Below are 21,534 nucleotides of genomic sequence, written 5' to 3'. Positions count from 1 at the left end.
ATTCTACAAAACTTTCAGGAAACAGTTAATACCCATACTTGTTAAGCTATTCCATAAGATTGAAGAAACAGGAATACTCCCTTCCACCTTTTATGAAGCCAACATCACCCTGATACCAAAAGCTGATAGAGACAGAACAAAAAAGGAAAACTACAGACCAATATCTCTGATGAAGATAGATGCCAAAATATTAAACAAGATCTTGGCCAACCGGATACAGCAACACATCAAAAAGATTGTTCATCATGACCAAGTGGGATTCATTCCAGGAATGCAAGGCTGGTTCAACATCCGTAAATCAATCAATGTAATTCATCACATCAATAAAAGCAAAGCCAAAAACCACATGATTATCTCAATAGATGCAGAGAAAGCCTTTGACAAAATCTAACACCCATTCATGCTCAAAACTCTACAAAAAATGGGAATAGATGGGAAATTCCTCAAGATAGTGGAGTCTATATATAGCAAACCTACAGCCAACATCATACTCAATGGACAGAAGCTGAAAGCATTCCCCCTCAGATCAGGGACTAGACAGGGCTGTCCACTGTCTCCGTTACTCTTCAACATAGTATTGGAAGTTCTTGCCATAGCAATCAAGCAAGAGAAAGAAATCAAAGGGATACATATTGGAAGGGAAGAAGTCAAGCTCTCACTATTTGCAGATGATATGATAGTATACATAGAATGACCTAAAGAATCCAGTAGAAAATTACTGGAAGTTGTTAGGCAATATAGCAAGGTATCAGGCTACAAAATCAATGTACAAAAATCAGTGGCATTTCTTTATGCAAACACTAAATCTGAAGAAGAAGACATCCAGAAATCACTCCCATTTACTGTTTCAGCAAAATCAATCAAATACTTAGGAATAAAGTTGACCAAAGAAGTGAAAGACTTGTATACTGAAAACTATGAGTCGCTACTCAAGGAGATAGAAACTGATACCAAGAAATGGAAAGATATCCCATGCTCATGGATTGGAAGAATAAATATCATCAAAATGAATATTCTCCCCAGAGCCATATACAAATTTAATGCAATACCCATTAAAGTTCCACCAGGCTACTTTAAGAGAATAGAACAAACAATACAATCATTTATCTGGAACCTGAAAACACCTAGAATTGCCAAAACCATCTTAAGGAAAAGAAACAGAAATGGAGGCATCACACTCCCAGACCTTAAACTATATTATAAAGCCATCATCATCAAAACAGCATGGTACTGGAACAAAAATAGGCACACAGACCAGTGGAACAGAATCGAAAGCCCAGAAGTAAATCCCAACACCTATGGGCATCTAATCTTTGATAAGGGGGCCCAAAGTATTAAATGGAAAAAGGAGGCTCTCTTCAATAAATGGTGCTGGGAAAACTGGGTTGTAACATGCAGAAGAATGAAATTGAACCACTTTATCTCACCAGAAACAAAAATCAACTCCAAATGGATCAAAGACCTAGATGTCAGACCAGAAACAATCAAATACTTAGAGGAAAACATTGGTAAAACACTTTCCCACCTACACCTCAAGGGCATCTTTGATGAATCAAACCCAATTGCAAGGAAGACCAAAGCAGAAACAAACCAATGGGACTACATCAAATTGAAAAGCTTCTGCACATCCAAAGAAACTATTAAACAAACAGAGAGACCCCTCACAGAATGGGAGAAGATCTTCACATGCCAGACATCAGACAAGAAACTAATCACCAAAATATATAAAGAGCTCAGCAAACTTAGCCGCAAAAAAGCAAATGACCCCATCTAAAATGGGCAGAGGAAATGAACAAAACATTCACCACAGAGGAGATCCAAAAGGCTAACAAACATATGAAAAACTGCTCTAGGTCACTGATTGTCAGAGAAATGCAAATTAAGACAACACTAAGATACCACCTCACTCCTGTAAGAATGGCATACATCAAAAAGGACAGCAGCAACAAATGCTGGAGAGGATGTGGGGACAGAGGAACCCTTTTACATTGCTGGTGGGAATGTAAATTGGTACAGCCTCTGTGGAGAGCAGTCTGGAAAACTCTCAGAAGGCTAGACATGGACCTTCCATATGACCCAATAATTCCTCTCCTGGGGTTATACCCCAAGGACTCCATAACACCCAACCAAAAAGAGGTGTGTACTCCTATGTTCATAGCAGCACAATTCATAATAGGTAAAACCTGGAAGCAACCCAGGTGCCCAACACCAGATGAGTGGCTGAGAAAGCTGTGGTATATATACACAATGGAATACTATGCAGCTATGAAGAACAATGAACCCACCTTCTCTGACCCATCTTGGACAGAGCTAGAAGGAATTATGTTAAGTGAACTAAGTCAGAAAGATAAAGATGAGTATGGGATGATCCCACTCATCAACAGAAGCTGACTTAGAAGATCTGAAAGGGAAACTAAAAGCAGGACCTGATCAAATTGTAAGTAGAGCACCAAAGTAAAAACCCAGTGGTGAGGGGTAGACATGTAGCTTCCTGGGCCAGTGTGGGGTGGGAGTGGGCGGGAGGGATGGGTCACAGTCCTTTGGTGGTGGGAATGGTGTTTATGTACACACCTAGCAAAATGTAGACATATAAATCAGTAGTTAATTAATATGAGAGGGGGAAATCTATTGTATGTCTCAAAGTTTCTCAAAACACAAACTGAATCTTTTTAATATATAGGCTATGTATTTGATATGCGGACTCTCTCAAAAGCCTAGACCAAGTAGATTAGAAACTTCCAATAGCACAGCTATATACAAGATACTGGGTACTGTACAGCAAACCATAACAAAGGGACTTTTCAAAGTTAACCCAATTAACAAATAATGTGATGATAATATTAACTATAGATTGTCTTTTTGAACCCTAAGACAGCAGGAACCTCACATCTTCACTATAGAGCCCCTACTTCCCCCAGTCCTGGAACCCTTGGATAGGGCCCACTTTCCCGTATACATCTCCCAATCCAAACCAAATAATATCGCATCCGCCGATCACAACCTAACCAAAGCAACGATTGCCATCTCAACATGCTTCACCTCAGACTGTATCCAGAGACTTCACATGCGGAATGACAACCCTTCAGCTTCATTACTCGGGTGAGACCTTTCCTTTAATAGTACACTCTAATTTCATCTCAGGTAGTTCACTTTCTAACAAAGTCCCATAACCTAGATATACACCAGTTTCTGTGAGAGAGAGCTTATGTGCACACGTATCCATAAACTACTGCAAAATATATACCTGAAAGCAGAAGTACACTAGAGTTTGCAGTGAGTACCTCCCTAACACTTCCTCTCCACTATTCCAAGCTTGGGATCCATGACTGCTCAACAAATTGTTTGGCTTCATATGTTAACTCTCTTTTCAATCACCAGGTTCCAGATGCCACCAGGATGCTGGCTAGGCTTCCCTGGATTGAAGACCCCACCAATATGTCCTTGAGCTCAGCTTCCCCAGACACACCCTACTAGGGAAAGAGAGAGGCAGACTGGGGGTATGGACCGACCAGTCAACGCCCATGTTCAGCGGGGAAGCAACTACAGAAGCCAGACCTTCTACCTTCTGCAACCCTCAACGACCCTGGGTCCATGCTCCCAGAGGGATAGAGAATGGGAAAGCTACCATGGGAGGGGGTGGGTTATGGGGATTGGGTGGTGGGAATTGTGTGGAGTTGTACCCCTCCTACCTTATGCTTTTGTTCACTAATCCTTTCTTAAATAAAAAATTAAAAAAAAAGAAATATATATATGAACAACTTTACACACAAACTAGCTAGAATTACAAAGAGTTGGTAGATTTTGACATCACTCTCAAAGATGTGAAACTACAAATGCTAGTATATAATATTCATGAGTATATATAGTGATTCTAAACTTTATCTTCTACACAAGACAATTTCTTTTTCTGTTTTTTCTAGTAGAACCTGTGAAAAGGCTTACAGCTTCATGTGTGCCTAAATGTAATTAAAGACATAAGTTCAAATATTTACAGTATAAGAAGGGAAAAAAAGAGTAATCTATAGCTGTATATAAAGATACTATATTATTTTTAAAATATAACTTCACTTATCTCCATGTTGAAATCCTTAGTAAATATCTGTATCTATATTTATATACAGATACAAATATATATTACTTTGTACATATATATAAATACATCTTACTCAAACGGTATACCTAGAATGCAACAATTTTGTTTCAATTTCGTTTCTTTTACTCTAGTTTTCTGGTTTAGTTTTCTCTATATTGAATAGTAAGTCATGTTTAAATACAGTGCTAGCAAGAGAAAAAATTAAGTTACTTTATTTGAGATAAGCCGCTATAATGATACAATTTTATTTTTTCATGTCTGGATATCTCAGGCATAAAACCCAATAAATCAAATAAATTAGGTCAAACACAACACATATAGCAGGAACAAAGAAAGTGCATAAAAGTCATTCCTGGTCTTGTGATCCACAGTCCTACACCTAGATTTATTTTACTTATTTATTATTTTTGTTTGAAGAGAGAAGAGGACACACACACACATATGGGGGTGGGGAGGAGAGAGAAAGTACAAAATTCTTACGTGATACCTGGGATCAAACCCAGAGTCTTTCACAAAGAAGTCAATCTACTGGAACTCTTCTACATTGCTGGTGGGAATGTAAATTGGTCCAGCCTCTGTGGAGAGCAGTCTGGAAAACTCTCAGAAGGCTAGACATGGACCTTCCATAGGATCCAGTAATTCCTCTCCTGGGGTTATACCCCAAGGACTCCATAACACCCAACCAAAAAGAGGTGTGTACTCCTATGTTCATAGCAGCACAATTCATAATAGCTAAAACCTACGAGCAACCCAGGTGCCCAACAACAGATGAGTAGCTGAGAAAGCTGTGGTATATATACACAATGGAATACTATGCAGCTATCAAGAACAATGAACCCACCTTCTCTGACCCATCTTGGATAGAGCTAGAAGGAATGATGTTAAGTGAGCTAAGTCAGAAAGATAAAGATGAGTATGGGATGATCCCACTCATCAACAGAAGTTGAGGAAGAAGATCTGAAAGGGAAATTAAAAGCAGGACCTGACCAAATTGTAAGTAGGGCACCAAAGTAAAAACCCTGTGGTGAGGGGTAGACATGCAGTTTCCTGGAACAATAGGGGGTGGGAGTGGGTGGGAGGGATGGGTCATAGTCTTTTGGTGGTGGGAATGCTGTTTATATACACTCCTAGTAAAATGTAGTCATATAAATGACTAATTAATATGAGAGGGGGAAAATCAATTGTATGTCTCAAAGTTTTTCAAAACACAAACTGAATCGTTTCAATATATAGGCTGTGTTAATTGATATGCAGACTCTCTCAAAAGCCTAGACCAAGTAGATCAGAAGCAACCAATAGCACAGCTATATACAAGATACTGGGTACTATACAGCAAACCCTAACAAAAGGACTTTTCAAAGTTAACCCAATTACCAATTAATATGATGATAACATTAACTATAGATTGTCTTTTTGAACCCTAAGACAGCAGGAACCTCACATCTCCACTATAGAGCCTCTACTTCCCCCAGTCCTGGAACCCTTAGATAGGGCCCACTTTCCCATATGCCTCTTCCAATCCATATCAAATAATATTGCATCTGCTGATCACATCCTAACCAACACGATGGCCACCTCAACATGCTTCACTTCAGACTGTGTCCAAAGACTTCACATGTGGAATGAAAACCCTTCAGCTTCATTACTCGGGTGAGACCTTTCCTTTCATAGTATACTCTAATTCCATCTCAGGTGGTTCACTTTCTAACAAAGTCCCAAAACCTAGATATACACCAGTTTCTGTGAGAGAGGGCATATGTTCACAGGTATCCGTAAACTACTGCAAAATATATACCTGAAAGCAGAAGTACACTAGAGTTTGCAGTGAGTACCCCCCTAACACTTCCTCTCCACTATTCCAAGCTTTGGGTCCATGATTGCTCAACAATTTGTTTGGCTTCGTATGTTAACTCTCTTTTCAGTCACCAGGTTCCAGATGTCATCAGGATGCTGGCCAGGCTTCCCTGGACTGAAGACCCCACCAGTGTGTCCTGGAGCTCCGCTTCCCCAGAGACCCATCCTACTAGGGAAAGAGAGAGGCAGACTGGGAGTATGGACCGACCAGTCAATGCTCATGTTCAGCAGGGAAGCAGTTACAGAAGCCAGACCTTCTACCTTCTGCAACCCTCAATGACCCTGGGTCCATGCTCCCAGAGGGATAGAGAATGGGAAAGCTATCGGGGGGGGGGGGGGCGGTGGGCTATGGAGATTGGGTGGTGGGAATTGTGTGGAATTGTACCCCTCCTACCCTATGGTTTTGTTAATTAATCCTTTCTTAAATAAAAGGCAGTAGGAGAAGAATAAAAAAAAAAAAAAAAAGAAGTCACTCTACCATGGAATCAACTCCACAGACATGAAGAAGACATATGTGTGAAATGAATGAAGTTCCTTGTTTCAAAATGTGTTCATAAACCATTAGTATGCTGATTTTCTTCTTGTCTATATGGATTCCGCTTAATTGGTTTTGAATACCCTGTTCTGGATATTGCCACTGTTTCATTTATTTCCTTTAGAATTAGATCTTTTTAGCAGGCCAGGAAGTGTCACAGTGGTGGAACTCAGGATTTACAAGCATAAGGTCCCAAGTTATAATGGATCCCTAACACTGCCTATTCCCTATTTCCCTTTTTTGTCTCATTTTTTTTTATCAAAAATTTTTGTTTAGGTAACTGTAGTTTATAACACTAATTTTGCTTTAAGAGTACAGATCTATTCCTGTCTTCCTTTCATCCTTGTTCTACCTATGTGTAAGGTCATCAGATTCTTCTGTCCTCATACTTTGAATCCAGGCTGATGAAAATTTTTATTATGTAATGCATCTCTGTCTTGGACATACAGTCTGTTAGTTAATACATCAAGTGATTGATTTGTCTTTGGAGTTATCATGCTGACTCTTTCATGATTTAGTAAAGGATAGACATATAGCATCTGTCCATAACCCATTTGACAAAATGAGTCATTAGCTCTTCATTGGAATTGCATGAAGCAATGAAAAACTTATGGCGCTCACACTGTCCCCATCAGAATGTGTGAGCTGTAGTGATATTTCTAGTAGGACTGATATGCAGAAATATAGGATTTATATATTTATGGAGAAATTCACTGAGTCTGTATGTTATCTCTGATGGTAGTCTAAAAGAAGTAAGTTATGTGACATAAATATATACAGTTAAAATATTACTGTGACTATATATTCAGAAACTATGGGATAGATGATCGATTATTATCAAGATAACTGAGTTTTCTTTGAATTTCTCCTTTACAGTTTAATCAGTGATTAATATAAAATAGGCACTGCCATATATTAACTATTAGAAAAACTTTTTAAGAACTGAGAATTTACAGGACGAATTCAGTGACCTCAAGGAGACTATTATATGAATCTAGTTTTAATGAACATATGTATATTTTACTTTCAAAACAGTTTTTGTTTGTGGAGTCAGTGCTTCCCACATGTTTGACTTCACTACTCCTGGACTACTTTATCACTCATATAGTGGGAGAGAGAGAGTTTATGAGAGAGAGACACTCCAACACTAGGGATAATTCAGTGTAGTAGAACTGCCCATGGGATGCCAGGATTTGAACATAGACAGTACACATCCCCTACCCAGTAAGTTGTTCCCCCAGTCCAGAAAATCAACAGTATTATATATCATAAACCCAATTACTTTCTTATGACTTTCTAATAAAGAAGTGAATTATATTCTATTTAACTTTAATCCTTTTGATCTGTTATTATGTCAACTTTTATTTTTATAAATGCTCTATAGGGTCTATAAAAGACTATACCCTCCATTTTATATCTACATGTGATTTTTATATTATTTATTTTACAATCAAAATGACTAGTATTATATTTCAAAGTAAGTAAAAAACAGATGGGTCATTATTCTATAATCACAATCTCTATATAATATTTAGTTAAGTGTATTTATGTTGATTAATCATAATCATATTGATGGTTCTCATCATTAGATTTTATATATTATATATTTGAAACTACACATTATAATTTGAATGTCTATATCTTTCATAGATAAGCACATTAGAGTTCACATTCTGCTACTAGGCAAGATACTATAACCACATTTAATTAAACAGATCATTCTTTGAGAAAGGACAAATAGAAACAAACTAGTAGTTGTTAGAGAAATCATGACATTTACAATAAAGCCAAAAGGGGAGAGATTTTCTGTGAGAAATGTTGACTAAAGACCAATTGGTTTGCATGAACAGAAGGACAATGACTCAAGAGCCAGAATAAGAGCATTAATTTATCCAGAGATGAATATAAATGAAAGAAAATAGATAATTTTTTATCTAGGGCACTTATCACAGTAAAGGTGAATTAACAGTTGATGAAGAATAAAATAAAGGGCAAACGCCAGAGCTTACTAATGACTTGAATGAAATTTATATTTTGCAAAACATTGTCACTTGTCATCTGAAAATTCATTTGCAGTGTAATATATTTACTTCTTCTACCAAAATGCTTATACTTTTGTATGTTTAATAGTGGGGGAGGAGAGTGAAAGAGACAGGAAAGGAAGGAATAAAATAAGAGGTGAGAAGAATTATCTTCAGAAAATTCAAATTTTATTAGTAATAATAGTTATGCAAATTCTACTTTTAATGTTTTATTAGTGACTTAATATCAATTTACAAAATTTTGAGATAACAGAGGTACAATTCCACATTATTCTCACCAGCAGAATTCTATGTCCTTTTCTCTCCACTAGAAACTGCAGTAGTTCTCCCAAGGTCAAAAATATGTGTGGACTATTTATGACTATCTATATTCATATATATTTGCACTATTTATTTCTATGGTCCTGCCTTCTCTTCCTTTCTAAGTCACACCTACACTTACAGCTACTTTCGTAGTTCTTCTTTTTTTCCCCTTTTGCTCTCTCACGTCTTCATGGAATTGAAATTCAGAGCCCTATGGTCATTTTCCCGTAACAGTCTTTACGCGGTGCAGAAGGTGGGAGTTCTGGTTTTTGTAATTGCATCTCTCCTGGACATGGTCTTTGGCACATCTATACATGCTCCAGCCTGTTTATCTATAGTAGGGTAGGACCACGGAGAGGTAAGGTTCTGGAAGACATTGGTAAGATCATCTGTCCTGGGAGTTTAGGATAATCTTAGTTGAATTTGCAACTAGGTGGCTGAAGCAGATTTCTGATTATTAAACAATTTGTTCTCTTTAATATCTTAATGCTTTTCAGCTACCAAGCTGCAGGTGCTACCATGACACCAAGCTGACTTCCCTGGGTAGATGACCTCACCAATGTTTCCTGGAACTCCACCTCCCCAAAGCCCTACCCCTCTAGAGAAATATGGAAGCAGGCTGGAGGTATGGATTGGCCGGTCAATGCCCGTGTTCAGCAGAGAAGCAGTTACAGAAGCCAAACCTCCCACCTTCTGCTCTCCATAAAGATCTTTGGCCTGTACTCACAAAGGGATAAAGATAGGGAAACCTCCGATGGAGGGACGGGATATGGAACTCTGGTGTTAGGAATTACATGAAATTGTACCCCTCTTTTAAAAAAATATTTATTTATTCCCTTTTGTTGCCCTTGTTGTTTTATTGTTGTAGTTATTTCTGTTGTTATTGATGCCGTCGTTGTTGGATAGGACAGAGAGAAATGGAGACAGGAGGGGAAGACAGAGAGGGGAAGAGAAAGATAGACACCTGCAGACCTGCTTCACCATCTGTGAAGCAACTCCCCTGAAGGTGGGGAGTCAGAGGCTCGAACCAGAATTCTTACGCTGGTCCTTTCAATTTGCATCACCTGCGATTAACACTCTGTGCTACTGCCTGACTCCCATTGCACCCCTCTTATCTCAAAATCTTGTCAATCACTATCAAATCACTAGTAAAATAAAATAAAATGTTAAAATTTACAAAACAATATAATTAAAAATAAAGCAGGACAAAATGTTTAATAAACAGGAACCATAAAGTAGGAATAGAGCAAATGGGAATAGGGATTAGAAGATGTATGGAAGCTAGGAAGTCTATTTTAGGTATGTTTATAGGGGCTCATGACTGGTAATTTTTGCTGACGCTTGATAGCCAACAAGGAGATGGACCAAAATATTGTCTGGGAAGTTGTTCTCAGAGTTGAGAGTAGGACTAGATAGCTGGGTTATGGCAGATAGTAGCTCCCAAACTTTAAGACAATATATACAATTAATTACTTATCTCACTGACCTATCCTTTTTTTATTGTAGTAGTTACTATTGTTGTTGATGTCGGCATTGTTGGATAGGACAGAGAGAGATGGAGAGAGGAGGGGAAGACAGAGAGGGGGAGAGAAAGATAGACACCTGCAGACCCGCTTCACTGCTTGTGAAGCGACTCCCCTGCAGGTGGGGGCGGGGCTCAAACCGGGATCCTTCCAGCTGGTCCTTGTGCTTTGTGCCACGTGTACTTAACCCACGCTACCTCCGGACTCCTGATCTATCCTTATATATCTATATTTAGCACAGGAGCCTGTTTAAACTCCAAGTCCCTGTCAGTCTGTGTTCTCAGTCCATGGTCACAGCTGGGAACATTCTAGACTACATTCATTTCAGGACTAGTCTTTCTCAAGTAGAAGAGCAGGGTGATCCAACTTAGGGGAATAGGTCTGGTCCTTATCATTGCTAGTTCATAGTGAAGGTATGGTCCTGAAGAAGCCCATAAGAGGCTTTATAATGACACTCCTGATGGAAGTGACCAGTGATGATGAGAAGGATCTACTAGAAGTCTAAGGAGTCAGGCTGTAGTGCAGCAGGTTAAGTGCAGGTGCAAAGAGCAAGGAAGGACTGGAGTAAAGGTCCTGGTTCCAGCCGCATGCTTCCCACCTGCAAGAGAGTCGCTTCACAGGTGGTGAAGCAGGTCTGCAGGTGTCTTTTCTCTCCCCCTCTCTGTCTTCCCTTCCTTTCTTCATTTCTCTTTGCCCTATCCAACAATGATGACATCAATAACAAAAACAATAATAACTACCACAATAAAACAAGGGCAACAAAAGGGAAATAAATAAATAAATGTTTAAAAAAAGAAAAAGGAATCTAGACCCATTGAGTCTACTGGGAAATCCAAGGATTCCCTCACTAGGGCCCCAGGTGATGAGGTGGCCTGACAGTGACTAAGAAGGCCATCATTAAGTGAGCCAGTCTCTTGCCCTTTTCCAGCTTTTAGTCACTTTTTTTTTTTTTTTTACTTGACAAGCTTAGGCTGTCTCCCAGTTATTAAAATGCTGAGCATCATTTACTTTGTCCAAACCAGGAACCACCCTGAGTTAAAATAAGCAAAAAATGACTGAAAAATAAATACATAATTCATGAGTATAGCTCACTAATTTGCATTCCCACCAGCAGTGCGGGAGGGTTCCTTTGTCCCTACAGCCTCTTCAGCATTTGTTGCTGCTACCTTTTCTGATGTATGATATTGTCACAGGAGTGAAGTGGTATCTCATTGTTGCCTTTATTTGTGACAACCAATGACTTGGAGCATTTTTTTCATATGTTTATTGGCCTTTTGGATCTCTTCTATGGAGAATATTCTTCATATCCTATCCCCATTTTTGGATGGGGTCATTTGTTTTCTTCTCATTGAGTTTGGTGAGCTCTTTATATATTTTGTTTTTTAGCCTCTTATCTGATGTTTCACATGTAAAGATTTTCTCCAATTCTGTGGAAGGTCTCTTTGTTTGGATGTGCTTTCTTTTACTGTGCAGAAGCTTCCTAATTTGATTATTCCCATTAGTTTATTTTTGATTTAGTATTTTTTGTAATTAAATTTGTTTGATTGAAGATGTCTTTAAAATTTAGAGGAAAAGAGTTGTGCCGATATTTTCCTCTAAGTATTTGATAGTTTCTGGTCTAACATCGAAGTTCATGATCCATTTGGAATTTACTTTTGTGTTTGGTGAAATATAGTGGTTCAGTTTTATTCTTCTGTGTGTTTTAACTAAGGGTATATCTTTATATCAATTTTCCCCTCTCATGTTACTTAGTGATTTATATGACTACAGATTAATAGGAGTGTACATTCCCACCACCAAAAGACTGTGTCCCACCCCTCCCACTCCCCTGTAAGCCCCCTCTGCCCCATGAAGCTGAACATCTACCCTCACCCTCAACCTATGGTTTTTACTTTGGTGCCATACTCCAAATTCCATCAAATCCTGCCTTGAGTTTCCCTTTCTGTTCTTCTTTCTCAGCTTCTGTTTATGAGTGGAATTATCCCGAATTCATCTTTATCTTTCTGACTTAGCTCACTTAACACAATTCCTTCTAGCTCCATCCAAGATGAGTCAGAGAAAGTGGGTTCATTGTTCTTCATAGCTGCATAGTATTTCATTGTGTATATATGCCACAACTTTCTCAGACACTCATCTATTGTTGGGCACCTGGGTTGCTTCCATGTTTTAGCTATTATAAATTGTGCTGCTATGAACATAGGTGTACACCTATCTTTTTGGTTGGGCATTATGGAATCCTTGGGGTATATCCCCAGGAGAGGAATTACTGGGTCATATGGAAGGTCCATGTCTAGCCTTGTGAGAGTTCTCCAGACTGCTCTCCATAGGCTGGACCAATTTATATTCCCACCAGCATTGCAGAAGGGTTCCTCTGTCTCCACAGTCTCTCTTTGTTGTTGCTGTCCTTTTTGATGTATGCCATTCTTATAGGAGTGAGGTGGTATCTCAATATTGTCTTTATTTGTATTTCTCTGACAGGAAGCTGGAGCAATTTTTCATATGTTTGTTAGCCATTTGGATCTCTTCTGTAGTAAATGTCTTGTTCATATCAGCTACCCATTTTTGGCTGGGGTCATTTGCTTTTTTGGTGCTAAGTTTGCTGAGCTCTTTGTATATTTTGGTGATTAGTTTCTTGTCTGATGTATGGCATTGAAGATCTCCCATTCTGTGAGGGTCTCTTAGTTTGTGTGATAGTTTCTTTGCCTGTGCAGAAGCTTTTCAATTTGATGTAGTTTCATTGGCTTGTTTCTGCTTTAGTTTTCCTTGCAATTGAGTTTGTTTCATCAAAGATGTCCTTGAGGTTTAGGTGTGAAAGTATTCCATTAGTATTTTCCTCTAAGTATTTGATAGTTCCTGGTCTAACATCCAGGTCCTTGATTCATTTGGAGTTGATTTTTGTTTCTGGTGAGATAAGGTGGTTCAGTTTCATTATTCTGCATGTTTCAACCCAGTTTCCCCAGCACCATTTATTGAGGAGAGCCTCCTTCTTCCATTTAATACTCTGGGCCCCCTTATTAAAGATTATATGTCCATAGGTGTGGAGGATTATTTCTGGGCTTATAAGTCTGTTCCATTAGTCTGTGTGCCTATTTTTGTTCCAGTACTAGGCTGTTTTGATGATGATAGCCTTATAATACAGTTTGAGATCTGGGAGTGTGATGCCTCCATTTCTGTTTCTTTTCCTCAAGATTGTTTTGACAATTCTAGGTGTTTTCTGGTTCCAGATAAAGTTGTAGTTTTCTTCTAGTCTCTTAAAGAAGCTTGGTGGAACTTCGATGGGTATCACGTTAAATTTGTGTATGACTCTGGGGAGAATATTCATTTGATGATATAAATTCTTCCAATCCATGAGCATGGTCTGTCTTTACATTTCTTGGTATCAGTTTCTATTTCCTTGAAGAGTGACTCATAGTTTTCAGTATACAAGTCTTTCACTTCTTTGGTCAGCTTTATTCCTAGGTATTTGATTGATTTTGCTGAAATGGTGAATGGGAGTGATTTCTGGATGTCTTCTTCTTCAGATTTAGTGTTTGCATAAAGAAATGCCACTGATTTTTGTACATTGATTTTGTAGCCTGACACCTTGCTATATTGCCTAATAACTTCCTGTAGTTTTCTGCTGCATTCTTTAGGTTTTTCTGTGTATACTTTCGTATCATCTGCAAATAGTGAGAGCTTGACTTCTTCCTTTCCAATCTGTATTCCTTTGATTTCTTTCTCTTGCCTGATTGCTATGGCAAGAATTTCCAATACTATGTTGAAGAGTAATGGTGATAGTAGACAGTCCTGATCTGAGGGGGAATGCTTTCAGCTTCTGTCCGTTGAGTATGATGTTGGCTGTAGGTTTGCTATATATAGATTCCACTATCTTGAGGAACTTCTGGTCTGTTCCCATTTTTTGTAGTGTTTTGAGCATGAATGGGTGTTGGATTTTGTCAAAGGACTTCTCTGCATCTATTGAGATAATAATATGGTTTTTGGTTTTGCTTTTATTGATTTGGTGAATGACATTGATTGACTTATGTATGTTGAACGAGCCTTGCATTCCTGGAATAAATCCCACTTGCTCATGACGAACAACCTTTTTGATATTGTGTTGTATCCCGTTGGCCAGGATCTTGTTTAATATTTTTTAATCAATGTCCATCAGAGAGAATGGTCTATAGTTTTCCTTTTTTGTTGTGTCCCTATCTACTTTTGGTATCAGGGTGATGTTAGCTTCAAAGAAGGTAGAAGGGAGTATTCCTGTTTCTTTGATATTGTGGAAAATCTTTAGAAATATAGTTATTAAATGTTTCCTAAAGGTTTATTAGAATTCATTTGTGAAGCTTTCTGGTCCAGGACTTTTGTTTTTGGGAAGATTCTTAATAACTGTTTTTGATTATTTTATCTGTGAATGGTGCATTTACATTTTGTGGTTCTTCTTGGTTCCGTTTTGGAAGATCATATGTTTCTAGGAATTCTAACATTTGTTCCTGATTCTCTACCTTGTTGGCATATAGTTCTTCATAGAAGTTTCACATGAATTTCTTGATTTCTGTGGTGCAAGTTGTGATATCTCCTCTATCGTTTAGAATTCTATTTATTTGAGTCTTTCCCCCCCCCCTTTTTTTTAGAGAGTCTGGTTAGCGGTTTGTCAATCTTGTTTAATTTTTCAAAGAACTAACATTTGGCTTTTGTGTGGTTTGCTTATTTTCGATGTTGTTTATTTATTCTCTAATTTTAGTGTTTTCTGACCTTCTGGTTGCTTTAAGGTTCCTTTGTTCCTCTTCCTCTAATCCCTTAAGGTGTGCAGTAAGGTTGTTTATTTGAACTTTTTCTCTATTGTGTGATTGTATGTCTATGAGTTTCCCTGTCAGTACTACTTTAGCTGTGTCCCAAATATTTTGATAGCTTGTGTCTTCATTTTCATTTGTTTCCAGGAACGTTTGAATTTCTTGCTTGTGTGTCTCTTTGACCCAGTGGTTCTTAAGCAGTATGTTGTTTAGTTTCTAAATTCTGTGAGTTTTAGTAATTTTCTGTTTGTTGTTAAATGTTAGCTTTACTCCACTGTGGTCTAAGAAGATACTTGGGGTGATTTCAATGCTCTTGAATTTTTTGATACTGTCTTTGTGGCCTAATATGTGGTCTATCCTTGAGTATATGCTATGTGAATTTGAAAAGAATATGAATTCCAGTTTTTGTGGATGAAGAACTCTGAAACTGACCAGGAGGTCTAGTCTGTGTATCTCTTCATTTAATTCTCTTATTTTTTTGTTGATTCTCTACTTCGTTGATCTGTCTAAGTGTGAGAATGGGATGTTAAAGTCTCCCACTATTATTGTATTACTATTGATGTATTTTTGTAGTTCTTTCAGTAGGTGTTTGGTATATTTAGATGGTCCCTCATTGTGTGCATAGTTGTTAATAATTGTTAAATCTTCTTGGTTGATTGATCCTCTAATCATTATACAATGACCTTGCTTATCTTTTATTATTTTATTTAATTTAAAATCTGTTGTGTCAGAGATGAGAATGGCTATTCCTGCTCTTTTGTGTGGTCCATTAGCCTGTATGATAGTTTTCAATCCTTTCACTTTAAGTCTGTGTTTGTCTTGTTGTTTCACTTTAAGTCTGTGTTTGTCAGGTGGGATTCTTGCAATGGATTTTGTTTTCTGATCCATCCTCCCACTCTGTGCCTTTTAATGGGTGTGTTTAAGCCATTGACATTTATTGATATTATGGATTTAATATATTGTAGTGCATTATTCACCAATTTTAAATTTTCTCTGATATATGGCAAATATTATTGTGATGTTCTTGTTTATAAGAGGTTTTGAGAACCTCTTTCAGGCCAGGCTTGGTAATGGTTGCCTCCTTTAGCTGTTGCCTGTCTGAGAAGGTTTTGATCATTCCCATCTAGTTTCAATGAAAATCTAGCAGGAGATATTGTCCTTGGTTGAAACCCTTTTCCATTGAGGGCTCCATTGATATCTTGCCATTCTCTTCTGGCTTTTAGAGCTTGAGTGATGAAGCCTGCTGATAATTTTATGGGTTTTCCCCTGTATGTGATTTTTTGTTTTTCTTTTGCAGCTTTTAGGACCCTTTTTTTATGCTTACTTCTTTTCATTGTAACTATGATGTGTTTTGGTGTCTTTAGGTCTGGGTTGATTCTGTTTGGGATTCTCCAGGTCTCTTGAATCTTAATATCCTTTCTGTTGCTCAGGTCTTGGAAGTTTTTTTATTATTATTATCATTATTATCCTCTAGAATGTTTACTTCCCCTTCCTCTATTTCTTCCTTTTGTAGGCCAATAATGGGAATGTTACTTCTTTTGAGATCATCCCATATGTCTCTATTGTTGTTTTCAGTGTCTCTCAATCTCTTTTTGAGCTCTTTTACCTCTTTCTTCATTTTCTCTAGCTCATCCTCTGTCTGGCTAATTCTGTTTTCTGCTTCTGTTAGCCTGCTTTCCCTCCCCTCAGCTTTTTCTTCAGTTCAGTTACAGTATTAGCTTGGTTTTGCTAACTGATTTTTAGTTCAGCTATTTCAGCTTTCAGTTCTCTAATTACCTCAAGGTAGTTTGTGTTTTCCTTGAGGGTCTCATCTGTTGTTTCCCTAATTCTGATAGCCCTTTCCTCCATAGTTGTTTTCATTTCTGTGATTATTAGTTTTATTATTGCTTGAATACTTTTCTTACCTATGGTTACTTCTGACTGACTTGGAGTTTCTTCTGGGCTCCTGTCATGATTCATTGTGGTGACAGTTTTATTTGCTCTTGCCTTAACCATTTTTTTTTATTGATGTGCTTTTTATTTTTATGTTCTGTCATTCTTCAGTTGTTGTGTTTTGAGTACAAGCCATGCTATACTAAATACCTTTATGACAGATGCAGTCACCAACCTCAGACATTACAACAAATGTAACTTAAGCAAGAATTCAGCCAATACCAGTTAGCCAAACAACACCTCCAGTCCAAGTAAATCCAAAAGAAAAAGAAAGAGAAAGGAGAAAAGGGAAAACAAGAACAGACAATTATGCAAATCTACTGTTTACTGAAAATTCTATGGATAGCAAGAGGAGAAATGGAAGTAGAGAAGAGAGACACACACACAGAGATAATCCACTCTGAGTTAGATTTCTTCCCCCAAATAATTCACAAACGAGTATCAGTGAATTCAGAAAGCAAAAGAAGGAGGAAGGAAGAAAAGAAGACAAGAACAAGACAAAAAAAAAAAGAGAGCAATGAAAGAAATGAGGTTTTTTTTTTTTTTAATCTAGGAGTAGGGAGAAAGGAGAGTGGAGGGAAGATGTAAGAGTGAAACAAGTTCCTCTCACAATAGATAGGACATACAGTCACCTAGCAATGGAAAAAAACAGTTAATTTTGATCAACCTGAAGAAGTGGGGGGGAGGTACACACGTATATATAATAGTAATAGTAAAATATAATAGAGTAAAAAACATAGTCAGTCTGCAGCTTGGACTGCTCTGGATTGCAATTTTTTTTTTTTTCCAACCAATGTTAAGAAACACTTGCTATTGTGTTATTCATAGGCTACATACCAGGGTTTTCAGTTTAAATATCATTAACTAACTATAGATAAAGACACCATTATAACAAAATACGATAGCTAATTACATAAATTTATTCAACTGTGAAATTACTTTGTTAGTACATAAAGGAACAGATTTGTTATGTGTGTTCTTGCAAATGACTACATCTGTGTAAATAGTGACCTTCACAGGGCATTTTCTTTTTCTTTTTTTCTAATAAAATAATACTCAAAGACATAAATATATAGCACTTGTAAATACAATAAGATTCATCTAATTTCACACCCGTGGTCAAGGACATTAGTGATGAAACATGACACCATCAATTTAGCAGCACATAAATAGGAATGTAAATGTTTCTAAGGGTTGAGTGGTTATTTTTCTCTTATTAAATTACTAGTAGAAAACCACTAATATGAAAAAAACTATATTGTGGTGTTCTTTTTAAACTAAAATATTTGTATTCTCTGAATTATTATGTTAATTTCTTCACTGCTTCAGTTTAATATATTTATGTGTCATAACTCTTTAAGGTTATATATAATATTTAAGTGATATAGTAGGTCTATCATCCTGAATATGGTCCACCAGACATAAAACAGTAGTATAATTAAATCTTTATGTTTTTACTATTTTTTCTTGTGTCTTTACTCCCCCATGAAACTGCAATGCATACAATAAAAATCAGGTTCAGAAAAAAAAAAAACTATTATAGTCATGAACTGTTTGAAATATACCTAAAATAGCCCTACTAGCTATCTATAAACCAGAGACCCCAAATCTTCATCTGCAATATTCCAACCTTTAGGTTCATAATTAGTCAACAATTTGTTTGGCTTTATATGTTAACTCTTCTTTCAGCTGCCAGGTTCCAGATGCTAGCATGATGCCAACCAGACTTCCCTGGACAGACAATCCCACCAATGTGTCCTGGAGTTCTGCTTCCCCAGAGCCCTGCCCCACTAGGGAAAGAGAGAGACAGGCTGGGAGTATGGATCGACCAGTCAACGCCCATGTTCAGCGGGGAAGCAATTACAGAAGCCAGACTTTCGATCTTCTGCATCCCATGATGACCCTGGGTCCATACTCCCAGAGGGTTAAAGAATAGGAAAGCTATCAAGGGAGCGGATGGGATAGGGAGTTCTGGTGTTGGGTGTTGTGTGGAGTTTTACCCCTCTTATCCTATGGTTTTGTCAATGTCTCCTTTTTATAAATAAAAATTTAAAAAACATTATTTTTAACTAAAACATTCAATGTTCTAAAGTAATGTTTGCTTTTCATAAGCTAGGAAGGAAGCATACCATATGAAAAGTTATTTCATCACACTTTTCTGTCAATAGTCTTTCAGAACTAGAATAGTCTTTCATGAATTGTTTCTCTCAACTTTAATATCCATTCAGTAAAAAGTATATTCCATGACAGACAACACCGAGAAAAGAGTAATATTTTTTTTCTTTCTCAAATCTGTAATTAGTTTATAAAAATAAGGCTGATCATTCAATGACTAATAGAAACTTTTATTTAGATTAGCATGAGCGCACACTTCTGAAATGTAGAAAAATCAAAGAAAGGGTTAGCACACGTGTAGACATTCTTGTTTTAGGAATCAATTAGAATTGGTAGGTTTGATGAGTGTTGAATAAAATGTTTCAGGATCTCCCCATGAAAGGACACAGTGAAGATATTCATGGCAAAAGGGAAGATTTCCTCATTAATGTGAAAGAAACAATGATTAAAGTTAAATTTAATTTATAGGCTGCAATTTCAAAATTATTTCTCTCCCTTCATAGTAAAAATGTCTTCTGGACTATGCTTTTTGAATGCTCTATAGTAATAATTTTATTCAAAACAAAAAAATTAACTTGTTGGGGAGGTAAGATGGCGACGGCCTGAGAAGTCACTAACAGCGAGTGCTCTGATAGCATCGTCGGCAAAGGTAGGATTTTCTGCCTTTAGCAGGCCAGTCAACAAGGGGGGAGCACCAAAGAAGTGATTACAGTTTAATTTGGGTTAACAATTAGAGCAAAGGGGACACGGACTAGCGGGGCTCCAGAATTCCCAGGCGGCGCCAGGCAAGGCGAGTGCGCCGGGCATTGTCCTCCGCCCGCCCGGGAAGGCGGCTCCTCCGCCGCCAGTTGCAGAGCGCGGCGGGCAGAGGACCCGGAGAGAGCACTTTAGCTCGGGGGCTGCCTCTTGGGAGTCGCTAGGGTCCACCGCGACCCTGAGGGTGGATCCAAAGACTTCTTGAGTATAGCTCTCATTGGATCAAAGGACTTGGAGCTAGTTTTCATTTTTGAGAAATCCTTTAAAAAAGTCTGGAGGGCGGGGTTTCCCAGAAGATGGCGCCCGGAGAAGCAGAAGCTGCTAGCCTTTGAGCTCCGGACACATCTCGTGTAAACAATAGGATTTTCTGCCTTTAGCAAGCCAGCCAATAAGGGGCCATAACGGTCATACCAAGGATGTTTCTATAACTTAATTTGGGTTAAGAATTAGAGTAGGGGAAAAAATTCTTTTTTCTTCCTTTTAATTTTCAAGCATACATCCTTCACGCCGCCCCCCCCCCCATAAGCAGTGCCTGGGACCAGCTACTAGCAGGATACCCCATACCACCAAACAGGGTTTTTTTTTTTTTTTTTTTTTTTTTTTTTTAATTCACTGATACACATTTGGGAAGTTCCTCGCACTGCTCTTTAATTACAACTCTACTTCTTATCTTCCTCTTATCTCTCTCTATCTCTCTCTTTTTTTTTTTTTTTTTTTTTTAATCTTGTCATACACTTCTTTCTTCTTTGCCTTTCTGAATTTGTGAATTACTTTGGGGAAGAAATCTGACCCAGAGTGGACTCTCTATGTGTGTATCTCTGCTCTAGTTCCCTTTACACTCTTGTTACCCTTAGAATATACACTGGATAGTAGATTTGCATAACTGTCTATTCTTGCTATCCTCTCTTCCTTTTCTCTTTCTTCACTGGGATTTGGTTACTATTTTTTCACGGACTGGAGAAAATGTTTGGCTAACTGGTAACGATTAAACTCCTTCAATACTTACTTCAATTGCTACGGTTATTCCGGAGGTTGGTGAGTGCAATTGTCATAAAGGTATTTAGTACAGTGTTACTTGTGCTCAAAACACAACAACTGAGGAACAACAGAGCATTAAAAAAAAAAAAAAAAAAAGAGAGAAACACATAAATTAAAAAAAAATGGGTAGATTAAAAACAAACAAAACTGCTACCCCAATGAATGAAGACAAGAGCCCAGAAGAAACCACAAATCAGTCAGAAGTAACCATAGATAAGAAAAGTATGCAAGCAATAATAAACTTATTAATCACAGAAATGAAAACAACATTGGAGGAAAGAAATGGCAGTATTAGGGAAACAACAGTTGAGACCCCCAAGGAAAATACCGATTATCTTGAGACAATTAGAGAACTGAAAGCTGAAATAGCTGTAATGAAGAAAGAAGCTGAGGCAAGGGAAAGCAGACTAACAGAAGCAGAAAACAGAATTAGTCAGACAGAGGATGAGTTAGAGAAAACTAAGAAAGAGGTGAAAGAGCTTAAAAAGAGATTGAGAGACACTGAAAACAACAACAGAGACATATGGGATGATCTCAAAAGAAGTAACATTCGTATAATTGGCCTGCC

The sequence above is a fragment of the Erinaceus europaeus genome, chromosome 10 (genome assembly GCF_950295315.1).
Source record: "Erinaceus europaeus chromosome 10, mEriEur2.1, whole genome shotgun sequence".
NCBI lineage: Eukaryota > Metazoa > Chordata > Mammalia > Eulipotyphla > Erinaceidae > Erinaceus > Erinaceus europaeus.
Note: the sequence above shows the minus strand (reverse complement) of the source record.